The sequence below is a fragment of the Vipera ursinii genome (assembly GCF_947247035.1).
Source record: "Vipera ursinii genome assembly, chromosome: 4".
Lineage (NCBI taxonomy): Eukaryota > Metazoa > Chordata > Lepidosauria > Squamata > Viperidae > Vipera > Vipera ursinii.
The window spans coordinates 91,325,054-91,338,384 of NC_139514.1; positions in this window are offsets into that span (position 1 = coordinate 91,325,054).

Consider the following 13,331-nt stretch of genomic DNA (forward strand, 5'->3'; position numbering starts at 1 on the left):
TGGTGGCTTTATATAGGGGGTTGAAGATGTGTGTTTTTTTCCCAGGCACTAGAGTAGGGTGGTACATTTTCTGGAATGGTCTATATGGAATTATTGTGAAATGGCCTCAATTACATCAGGCTGTCTTTATCTTTATTTGATGATTTTTGTACTGGTTTTAATGTTTATTGCACAAAATTGTAATTGCAAGATGGGTGATCATATAAATATATTAAATATTTTTGTAAAAATATTTTTTTCATCTCTCACTACTGAGCACATAATCCTTGAAATGGCATGTTCTAATTATTTCTTTCTCTTTTCTTCTTTCTCCTATTGAACTCTACTGGCAAAATCCTGTTTCCTGTCTTTTTTTGCTCAGCTGTAATTTTTGCTTAGTCATCTATCTGCTCTTGAAGCCCGATGCTTTGCTTTTCATTGCTTTTACTCTAACCTCTAGTGTCAGCTCCAGAAGATAGCCTGCTTAGTTCCATATTTACTAAGCTATGGGGTCCTGAAATAGTCCCATTTTATTATCCTTACTGTCGAACAAGTAAATGAAGCTGCTGAGTAAGTTCATTTGAGGATCAGGGGTTGGATGCTGTCACTATGCTAATGACACACAGTCTAATTCTTTCTGTCATCAGACTCTGGTTTGGTAGTGGAAATGCTCACCAATATCTTGATGTTGCAGTTTGCTGGATGAAACTGAATGCCAATAAGAGGAAAGTGTTACACATGGCTCATGGCTCTGAGACTATAAGTCTATACAGTGTTGCAGTCCCTTTGAAGCAGCAGATTCATCTCTGCCTCTATCTTCTTCAAAGTATTTCCAAGATGCTCATTACCACCCCCACCCCAATTCAGATCCTAAGCAGGCTGATATTGCTTAGCTTCTGAAATTGACAGGTTTAGCCAGTGCTTTTTTTGTAAGAAAAAAATGTGCTGGAACTCACATCTTGTTAATCTTTTATTTAAAAAATTATATATTCAGTTCTTAACATAAATTTATTTTATTGTATTTAAGGGAAATGTTCATAGTAAATTTTACACTAAAAATTAAAAAAAGATTTTCAATTCACCATTTTAAAAAAAATAAATTATTTACCTTTCACACAGTCCATCACTGTACACCCACCCACAAATGTCAGTTGTGTAACAAAACATAACAGTCGCCGCCCTCAGTAAGCACTCAGTGTGCGACCACAACCAATCACAAGCTGAGCAGTGCCACAAGCCGAGCAGTGCCATCACAACCAGCGCGGCTGAAGTACACATGCATCAGACTTGACACCCAAGCAACCCGCATGCGCCGTTTAATGATTTTGCTGCTGACCTGCTACGCTCGACAGGGAGATTCAAGTCCATGTGGACCAAACATCAAATTTTCAAAAGTTACTTTTAAAACTTGGAAAATCCATTTAAAAAAGGTGCCGGAACTCTGTTCTGGTGCGTTCTATGACAAAAAAAGCACTGGGTTTAGCTATATGCTTTCACTTGCTGAGGCAGTGGGGTAAAATATAATGAAGGAAGAAGAGGAAGCTGGCTTGAGGCCTATAGGCATAGAGGCCATCTCAGATAACTCTCATCTCTTGTTACTCTATTTTTTAGTTTTGTACACAGCATGGTCCATTGGAGGGCGATGGCCAATACATTTAAACAAACAAATGCTGTTTGTTGGAACACAGAAATTTCTTTTATATCCTTTGCCTTTTGTTTTCCACTTTTTTTCTGCTTTTCTCAGTATATCAGTGGACAACATAATACAGGTAGGCCTCAACTTACAACAGTTCATTTAATGACCTTTTGAACAGCACTGAAAAAAGTGACATATTTGTTTTTCACACATACAATCATGGCAGCATTCCCACGGTCATGTGATCAAAATTCAGACGTTTGGCAACTGACTCATATTTATGATGGTTGCAGTGTCCCAAGGTCATGTTTTTGTGATCTTCTGACAAGCAAAGTTAAAGGGGAAGCCAGATTAACTTAATAACCATTTTACTAACATAACAACTGCAGTGAATCACTTAACGGTGGCAAGAAAGGTTGTAAAATGGGCAAAATTCACTTAACAAATGTCTCACTTAGTAACAGAAATTTTGAACTCAATTGTGGTCGTAAATTGAGGACTACATTACTCCTTTTTCATTTTTTGCACTTTTAAATATTGTTGTTTGGCTCATCTTTAATTTTTAAAGTAACACATTTAAAGTGACACAAAAAGAGTGTGTTGATGAAATCTTTATCATCGCCATACACTAAAATTATATTTTTCGGGGGGGGGACGCTTGATGACTTTCTTTCTTTTTACTTGACTTCGCAAAGAATTCATGATCCCAGCCACAGTCAGCACCTAGTCTTGGTTTTTTTCCCCTCTATCTTTGCTTGTATAGCTTGATTTCAGTGTACTCCATTCACTGTTGTCCATAAGAAGAACCATCTTTTAGGTTGTTGGAAGAAGGTGTTTCTTACAAATAGTGAATTTTCTTGGCCTCATTCTATTAGTCTGACTTCTGTTTCACATTTTCTGCAGTACTTCAGATGCTATCTAACTTCCAACTTAAGCATTCCAGTCTTCTATAATTAATACAATGTTGTTGGGTCAATAAGGGGTTGAAAGACTTGATAGAAGTGTTCAGCTTTTGTTTTCTTTGTATCTGTGACTGGAGCATAGATTGAATTACCATAATATTGATTGGTTTGCCTTGGCCTCAGATTGAGATCATTCTTTCATTTCTTTGGTTATACCCACACACTGACTTTATCACCTTTTTGTTAATAATGATGGTTACTCCATTTATTCTGTGCTTTTCTTTTGTGGAGTAGAAAAGCTAATGCTCCTCTCATGTGATGTAATCTATTCCATCCATTTTAATTTGTTAATTCCTAGTAATGTTCAATTTTGACAGCTTTGCTCTGATGTAATAAAGTTTGCTTTGATTTATGGTTCTGATATTCCATTTAACAGTGGTATACAACTTTTCATGGGACGCGGTAGCTCAGTGGGTTAGGATGCTGAGCTTGTCGATCAGAAGGTCAGCAGTTTGGTGGGTCGAATCCCAAGTGCCCCGTAACAGAGTGAGCGCCTGTTACTTGTCCCAGCTTCTGCCAATCTAGCAGTTCGAAAGCATGTAAAAATGCAAGTAGAAAAATAGGGACCACTATGGTGGGAAGGTAACAGCATTCCGTGCACCTTTGGCGTCTATTCATGCCGGCCACATGACCACGGAGACATCCTCGGACAAGCGCTGGCTCTTCGGCTTTGAAATGGAGATGAGCACTGGCCCCTAGAGTTGGAAATGACTAGCATGCATGTGTGGGGGAACCTTTACCTTATACAACTTTTTAAATTATTTTTACTGAGCTTTTGCCTCTAGGTACCTAACCAACTGGATGCCCTTTTGGCTTTAATCCAACTGTAAACACCAGTGCTACTTGTATTTGCTTACTGTTCTTCGAATTATATCCAATTGGGTGAGAGCCATGCTACTTTTCCGGTACCATATTGACATTGTCTTGGTGTCAGGCTCCCAAAACTAAGAAAGATACACGCATTTACTTCTAAGCAGTTTCCTTTATTGTTCCTCTCCTGTAGACAGAAATCTTGCCAAACTAAAGCATCATTAAAGATCTACTACTGTATAACATTAAATTGCGTCCTTAAAGATATACATTGAGAAGTCCAAGGGAGAAATTACCCTCTTTCTCCCAACTAAACTATCTAAATTTGCCTGCTTTTGGTCCTCTGCTGTTCAGCCCCTCCTTCCTAGGAATCTACACTTCACCTGGTTTTGTCTATTAGGTTTTCATGGCAGAAAATTGTGGTAGATATAAAATTAAGATGCTCCTTAATGTGAAGCACCGGTACAGAGAGAGGACAGCGACAGATATAATTCATAATTAGTTTAAAACACTAAATAAAATCTTTAAGAATAAGGAACCTTTCAGCTAATTTTCAGCAATTAAGATCAAACCTATCTGGTGTCAAAGGAGGTTTTTGTCTTTATCTAATCAGACAGGATAAATATGCTAAGAAAAAAAGAGAAAAGATGAGAAATCAGGTAGGAGTAGAGAGTGCAGAAACAATTATGAAATCTATATTTGCAAAGATAATTTCACAATAAGGGCAGACTAATGAAAACACTACTACTTTAGTTGAGCTAAGATAATCTTTGAACATATACTTGCCGACTTGTAGTTTCCAATTGACTAAATGTAATATAATCTTTTGTTTTTGAAACAGAAGTAATGTATAATATTATGTTTTCTGCAACAGAAATAAATTAAAGAAATGTAATTGAAAAAGTACACAACAGTGGTTAATATGCTGTTCCTTGAAAAGAGATATTGGAACTTATAATCTTCTTTTATGGGTTTATGTTGTTAATGTTTAATCAGGCATGTGAATGTATTCAGGTGTTAAAACATTCTATTAGCATTGAAAACTGCACTATTATTTAGTGAGCTGTTTGTAACATACTGGGGAGGTTTTTTTTAGTTCCCTGTACTCTTCATTTAAATTTCTCTTTAGTTACCCCTACCCTTTCAAATAAGCTTATAAAAAATAAACCAAGATATAAGGTGTGTAAAAAATATTTTTTTAAATTACAGTTTATTTACTTTTAAAAGGTATGTTGGTGCATACCTAAGAATATACTAGTAGAAAGGCATGATTTATGACCCAGAGATGATGCCAGCATCTGTTGTGCCATGTTGGAACTGTAAAGTTCCCCATAAACAGCAGTCCTGGAAAATTATCCTACAATCCTTATGTAAGACGATTGTTTCATGTTACATGTTAGTATGCAAAACATTGGGCAATGTTTTTGACCCCTTCAAAGATGAAAGAATTTCTAAACAAAGAAACTGCAAGGGAAATAAGCAGGCGTTTTTACTTTTTTAGCAAGATGGGGGAAAGAAACCTTGAATTATTTTACAAAATTTAAAATGAAAACCTCCTTATAGATTTGCTATCCAAATCCCATGATACAAAAGAATAAACAGGATGAAGAAGATAGAAGAAAGGTCAAGTTGTGCGCCAAATTCTCTTCCATATAATTTGTATTGTTGTTATTTGCATAGTTCAGGAAGGTGAGTCCAAATGAGCCAAGCAGATTCATGGTCCTGCTTCTCCTTTGTTGCATCTTGATAGGAGTTGCTATAAATTAAGCCTACCATATCTGAACTGCAATAACCCAGGCATCACTATATCAGTGTTTCTCAACCTTGGCAACATGGCAACTAAGGTTTAAAGGCATCTTTAACTTGGAAGTCCACACATTTTAAAGTTGTTAAGGTTGAGAAACCTTGGTATAAATTTCAAGTACTATTGAATAGCAATCTAGACTAATATATTGTCAGATATAATAGACTTAGTGTAAGTAAGTTTAGTAACTGTTGGCTTTCAACATTTATGTTTGGTGAGGTTTACTCTGCCAATTTAGGTTTTTAGAACAGATTTTGGCAATTTTATTTGACCTTGGGCAGAAGCTGTTTAGAACCAACATTCTTATTTTTACATTATATAAATACTTTATGATAATTGTACTATACAGTATACTGTATAGTATCTAAATATTATACAGAGGTAGTATTTAGAAGGTACTTCTCCATAAATTTAACTTACCAGATTTAGGCTCCAAGAATCTGAATGATACCTAGTTGACAGCCAGGTTTTAAATGCTTTAAGTGTCCCTTTGATACCATGACTCCTCTAGTGGCACTAATGATTTTTGCAGCCCATCTAATAGCCTTATAGTGGGTAAGCATTTTCTGTGTAATTTTACTCTTCAAAAAGTGTGTATATGACTCCTAATCAGGCAATAAACAAAAAAATTAAATGTCTAAAGAAATTCCTATGCAGTTAATTGAAACTGGATATTTATTTTGCTCCAACAAATATAATTTTGGTGCATTTTCCTGATGATCTCTGATTTAAGGAGAGGTAGCATGTCAGATAACATGTCTCTGTAGCAAATCATGAAAAGAACCAACCATAAATATTAAAATGTTAAAATGGAGAATAGGCTACCATATTGCCTGAATGGTACAGTGGGTATATAGCGTGTACACACACAGAAGGATAGTGTTAGATCATGACAAAGAAGAGAAAATTGGTGTTACACCCTATAGTTAATGTGACAAGATGTTAATGTGCACTTAATGACTCAGAGTCTTTTGGCTCATTTTTCTTACCCATTTGAAGATGTCACTTGTTTTATACATAGCGGTGTAGCCTAAGATTAACTTCATTCCAAAATGGATGTAGACTACAAATCATAGGTCTTAGAGAGAGCAAAGAGTGAGATAGCAGACATATAGATTAAAGATATGTACATGGTACATGTACATTTTGCACTATATAATTAGACTCTCAAGAGTCTGGATGTTTGATGGGAATGTTTGGGAGCTAATTTTTCAGGCTGTGCTTGCCAGAGCTGGAGCACTTACCATTCCAGCTGAGCTGAAACTGTTCAGATCTTACCTGCTCAGACAGAGGCTGCTCATACTCTTTGTAGACCACTTGTTTTAATTAATAACCATAAATATCTTGCCTGAGATTTATTGCCAAATTGTTTAATTGCACACCTGTTTTCAGTATTTCTAATGATCCAGCTGCATCAAGTCAAATTCCCGAAGTCCTGTATGTCCATCAAAGCCAAGATATTTTGATTTTTTTTCTCCCCAGGGATAATGCTTGAAGGAAATTTTGAAATTAGCTTCAAGCACAAAGAAATGAATACAGAATGTAAAAGAGGGGTATCAAGAACACTAGGAAAAATGAAATACCATTAACCTTTCTCTCTTCAGTCTAAAGTTCAGCATTGCTGCCCCTTCAAATATCACAAGGTATGAATCCTTTGAATTATCCAGCTAAATGTAAAACATGTTAACTATACAATTGACTGGGAGATTATGGCATTTTTTTCTTTAAAAATGTATGCTTCTCCCCACAAAAGGAATACTTTTTTTATAAACTGATACGGTTCTAGCACTGCCCTTCAGCAATATTTTTCTTCTTCTTCTATGCATTAACGATCATGGGCTTGAATGAATATAGTGCTAGAGTAGAAATCAATTTATCTATATCTATTTTTTGTAGATCTAGCTACAATTGTTACAACTACTGTAAATTTATTGCACTTAAATTTTATTAAAATCAATGTAGAATGTTAGTCACATTGATTTGACTGAGAATTACATGCAACTAACTTGAGGAGTTTCCAGATGGATGACAGCTATCACTACAAATCAAGAAGCTTAATGCAGCTATTTTGTCTTTCACACTTCAGTGAACTTTCTTTTTCAGAAAAAAATATGAAAAAGGAAAACTCAGAGGGCTACAAATGAAAAGAGTTATGTGACATCCATGAATTAAATATAGTGACTGCTTAAAAGTGTTTTAACTAAAAGCAGTTTTTAAGTATGAAGATATAACACATAATTTAGTTATGATGTTCTATAGCACAAGGTATAGCCTAGCTACTAGTTGAGATGGCATTTATAAAAAAAGTTTAGAAGAAACATTAATAGAAGCTATTTGGAACTATATTGAACAATGCACATTATTAAGACTAAGTTCATATTTTCATAATTAAGACATTGTCTAATTTATACAGCATAGGAAACACTTGCAATGTATCTTACCATTTCATCTAATGATGTTGTATTTATTTAGATATGTAAATAATAGTAATATAAGTGGTATGGAACTTTTAAAAAATAGATAAATATTAAATAAAATTACATGACAAAAAGAAATGTATGATTTATGGCACCTATAATATTTTGCATATAGCATGCGGAAAATCAAGGCATGGAAACTATTGTCCTTATCAATAAAATATATAGCTCAGTAATCAGTATACAGTAACTCAAACTGCCTTTCTTAACAGACAATTCTTCAGCTGTCCTCTCTCTTTGTAACTGTTAATATTGAAAGGGAAAAGGGAAGAAACTGCACATAGTATATTCTGTATGTAGCTCTTGTTAACCTTGTTTCTTAGACCTTGCGTAACTCAAAAATTACATGTAACTATGTGATAATATTTAATGTGTTCAGAACTCTTCTTAATTCCTTACACGCTATTTCAAAAGCTGTAATTTCTAATTTAATTAATGAAACCATGTTTTACTAGCCACAGGCTATTTTTTCCATGTGGTTTTTTAAATAGAAGCAGTATACTTTTCAGTTTTCAATATTTCTGAAACCACACTTTAAAAAATGAAAAGATTTTCTTTTAGATTTACAGGGGTGTCAAACTGCCGGCCCGTGGGCTGGATGCGTCATGGCAAAACTGCGCCCATCCCATTGCCAGCAATGGAAAAAAAGTCACGATACGTTGTGACACATCACGTGATGTTGTGAGTTTGACATCCCTATTCTAGAAGATAAGAGATAGTGCTTGCAAAATGCTTATAACAGAATTATTATTTTGCCAAGAACCTAGGTACATAGAGCATTATTTTTTGTAACACTGTGATATAGCATATGCTTTGTATGGCAAAGGAGAGGGGGAATTTTAAAAGAAGACAACCACTATTGGGTTTGGGAAATATTCTGGTTTAAAACCTCAGAGAACTTCTAGCAATCAATGTTGACATTACTAAGCTAAATGGAGCAGTGATCTGACCTGGTATAAGAAAGATTCTTATGTTCCTAAGGAAATATATCCACTGAGGTACAACGTAAAATATAGATATTCACAACTGCAGGTATAACATTCTACTATACATTCAAACGTAAGTAGTTGTTACTGTGTACAGGAAGAATGGGACATCTGTTTGGGATTGAGTTACAATTTTCTGCTGTACTTGTAGGTCACAGCAGATGTGAGGTGACATGATATTTTTTTTTTTAAAAAAGACTTAATTTGGGAGTAACTTTAAGGCATAACATAGGTATAGACATAAGATATTTATTTTGTTGATTTACAACTTCCAAAATTGGGGAAAAATTGCCTGAGATTTTTTGAATGGAGTGTAACACTATCATAAGCCTCTGCAAGGTTTAATTGTAAAATTTCAGCTGTAAAACACACACACACACACACACACACACACACACACAAAGGGGGTCTGAGCTTTGATTCTGTATACTTTTGAGGGCTGTGTGACATACAAATGGGGGCTAAAAAGCTAAATGCAGCTCAAGAGTTCTGAATTGTCCATCCTTGACTTAAAGGAACACTTGAGGCTGTCTTGCAGCCTCCTAACCTGAGGGGCTGAACTTGTACGCTCTTATTAAGCCATGGTTTATTGTAAGAATTAGCTTATTAAGTAAACTCAATGTTTAGGTTTATATTCCACAAATCATTGCTTAACACCTCAGGGACTGAGCTTGCATTCCATTACTAATTCCACACCAAAGAAAATACATTGAGTTTGAGTATAATATGTAATTTAGACATTCAGTAAGTTTTCCGTATCAGTGCTGTTTCCTCTATGGAAATAGAAAACATATTCTATTCTCCTTATACTGCATTTTAAACTTCTACCTCTAATGATGTGAGAAGTTAATTAGAATCTACGTATACTGGACTTTTCATAAGCTAAGTAGTCATAAATCAAAAATAAAGATAATATTCTAGAAAACTTTGACACTAACTTGTGTGCCTGATCATACAAGTGTCATTGCCATTATTTCACTCTATTGCAACTGATTTTATAAGTTATCTACTTGGATATTTCTAATACATAAATGATTTGTAACAACTTAATATACATTGTTTCTTTCCATTCCTGATCAATGCATTAAATTGTGTAAGACAGGATACATTTATCAATTTACCTTGATATTATACCTTCAAATATTCCAGAGGTTAAACATAAAAATTGATTTGATGATGATTATTGCAAAAGACAGATAGACAGGGAAAAACAGACTTAGGCTTTTAGATTTGATTTCTTATTGATTTTCATCAGGAAAATATAATTCCAAATCTTACAAAGGCATGCAATTTTCTTTCAGTTTTGCTTTTGTCATGAAGAAACCATTAAGAAAATGGATAGAAAGGAAGAGGTCATAATAATCTTTTTCAAAACAGGAACTAATATTATTCAAAGGTCATATTCTTATGTAAAGCTTTGTCAGCGTACATGTAATTTACAAATTAAATGTGTAAGCTCAAATAATGAAGTTCTATTAGAAAAAACTTTCAGAAGCATGTAGTATGCATGGCAGGGTTTGGATGTACAAGGAGAAAAAAAATGCATGGAATCCTTTTTTTGACTGAAATATACTGCATTATATTTCTATAATTGTCCTAATTATAAAAAGCCCACCCCTTCACTCTCCTAAACATAATAGGACAGAATTCATAAAATGTACCCAGTGATGTAATATAATTCCAGTTGTTACCCCCAAACTAAAAATACAAAGCATACTTACTTGAAAGCAAGACCTATTGAAAAATGTGGATCTTATCTCCATACCACAAAGATCTCAAAGTTGCTTATAATACTAGATCATTGTATGTCTGTATGTCTATCTCCACTATGGGTGACTCTTGATGTACAGCAGACCCATGCTAAGATGTGCTTATAGTCACAATTAATATAGCTCTAGCTTAACTGAGTCGAGTGTTTATTTGTTACAGCCAATGTTTATTTATTTAATTGTGTTTTTGCCACAATCTAGAGACATGTAAATTCCTGGCTGAGGGAGGTGACCCCCAGCCCCTCCAGGCCACACAGGACGATATGGTCAAACCAGGTTAAGTCAGTGCAGCAGTTCAGGGAATCCGTGTGAGGTGATGTGTTTCCTGCAATGCACACCAATGGCGCAGACCTTGCAGTCGCTGAGCTTTCAATCACGGGCAGGCCAAGGCAGTGGCAGGCATTGAGGGCCAGGTGCTCCAGGGTCGCCACGTAGGCGTGCAGGGTGAGGAGGCGGCAATGCAGGTCCAGCACTGGGTAGGCCACCAGCTGGCCCGGTCTGTGGATGGTCAGCCACCCGCCGTGCCCCATGCATGCTACCTCCATGCCCAGAGCCTGCAGCTGCCCTGCCAGCGCCATCTCTGCCATGCCGCCCGCCCCATGCAGCTCTGCCGTGTAGAGCGGGCCCCGCGACTCCCACAGCACAGTGGCGTTGCCGCTCCTGTCTCCTCCAGGTATTTTCAGGACTTCAATTAAAAAGAGGTGGAGAGGGAAATTGTGTCTGCCAGGCCTTGCCTCCCCATTGGGCCAAGGGTCTCACAGAGGGTAGGGTGGACTTGACAAATGCGAGTTATTTGAGGAGGGGGTTTCTTTGCCACTGCGTTTTCTCCTTCTGACTTGTGGTCAGCCTGGCTGACAAGAGGTGAGCATGAGGCAGGTACACACATGTTTTCCGTGCTTCAGTGCCAGGCTCTCCATGCTGCAGTGCGACATAGAGAGCCTGGCTGACATGGATAAGCACGAGGTAGGAGTGCACATGGATTCCACTTTTTCGGCAGGACAGAATTAAGCGCTGCTCCACACCTCCCACTCCTGGTCCTCTCTTACTTACAACTAGGAGATGGTGTAGTTGGGAAGCAGGGAGGGGTGCAAAGTTCCTGCCAACTTGTCTTCATTGCAGACAACTTGCATGTGCAATGTTTGCCGGCCGGGTCTTTTGGCGCGCTTAGCAGCAATTCCTATTGGCTTTCGAAAGCCAATAGAGGGAGTAGCACAGCTTATGCAAGAGTTGAAAAAATCCATCAAAAAAAAGGTGCCGAAACTCCATTCTGACCATTCTATGAGGAAAAAAAGCCCTGGTAGTGCTGGTGGTGGTCCATCCTTTCTCTAAGAAGAGAAATACTTTTCTCCTTTTACTTTAGCAATACTAAAATATTGTTAGTTTGTTTCTTTAATCATGTTCAGCCCAAAGTCTTCAATTAAGCTTTGGATTCAGAACCCGAGTATTTATGTAGTCATAGTTTAAATCCTTGCTCAAGACAAATTTCCCAGTCTAAGAGAAGGACCTGGTAATATTTTGTGCAGAAACCATCCAGGCACAGGGCTGCAGAGGTATATATTTCAGAATAAATTCAATTGGAAGTCTACTCTCACATCAAGGCATATCTATGTTAATTTTTTACTCTGCTACCTTCTTTCAGCCTTGGTTGCATAATGCCTGCACACACAATAACACAGTATGCTATGCTTCAATCCACCTGAGGCTTTTGATCTCTCAAAACTTATGCTCTGGTAAATTATAATTTATACTCTAAGTATAAATGAGCAATAAGATACATCACACTGCAGGATTTAAATAGGTATTAAATGGGGAAATGTGTTTTAATTATGAGTTTTCTACTATTCTATACAAACAACTTGCTTAAAGGAAACCCAGATTTCAAACTCTAGAGCCAACCCTATATTTGTAGACTGCTCCAGCCCTGCCCTGGGACAATTTATTGATGCTGCTGAGAACATTACTCCAATATAAATAACTCCTTCAATGTTTTTACCATATTGGTATATATTCAGTAATAATACATTATATTTAATTTACCAATTTAGGTTTTACCTCTCCCCTCACCTGAACAGACATTTGTTAGTTCTTTTCCAAATGGAACTGTGATTGAAATAGAGAATAAATTGGAAAATGGCTTGTGAAATCTGACTTAGCTGTCACTAGTCATAATTCTGTCAGTACCAGACAATAAATACAGAGGACTGCACTTCCCCTCTTATTTTTATTTATAAATTCCATTTTATAATAGCAATAAGACACCACAGGCCGTGCATTTGAAGGGATTACTTCACTTCTGAGGTTATTAAAGTCAGACAGCCTCTAGCCTCGTGCTTCATAATGCCTCCCACGGGGTTCAGTAATAGTACAAAAAAGCACTGCAGGTTCTGTCTTATTACTTCAGTATATTTAGTTTAATCATACAAGGAGAGAAAATAATGGGAGAATGCACAAAACTTTTTTACCCCACTTTTTATTCTTTCTAATTAAATCATCTGAAAAGGAATTTTGAATTAGTTACTATTTGTAAAAAAATAAGCATGAAATGTGAAGAAGGTGGTACAAATTTATGGTTAGAATGTCCAGCCAGGCCCTGAACTTCCATCTTCAGCAATTGTGCTATCATTTGGCTTGTTGCACACAACAGAAATTGAGCTAAATTCCAAAAAGGACTGTTACATTCTTCATTAAATTATCACTGCCATTCACTTGAATAGAAGAGTTTATGGAGTTACAATGCCTATAATTTTTTTAGTCTGCTTACTGACAAAACTTAATGCTTACATATGCTTAATTTGGCAAGGTTATCTTAAGTTCCATTCATCTTCCCCCACTAACAATATTCCTCCGAGATACGTGAAGTTTCATATTTAATGCTATCAATCACAAATTAATTGCCTCCAGTTCCCTG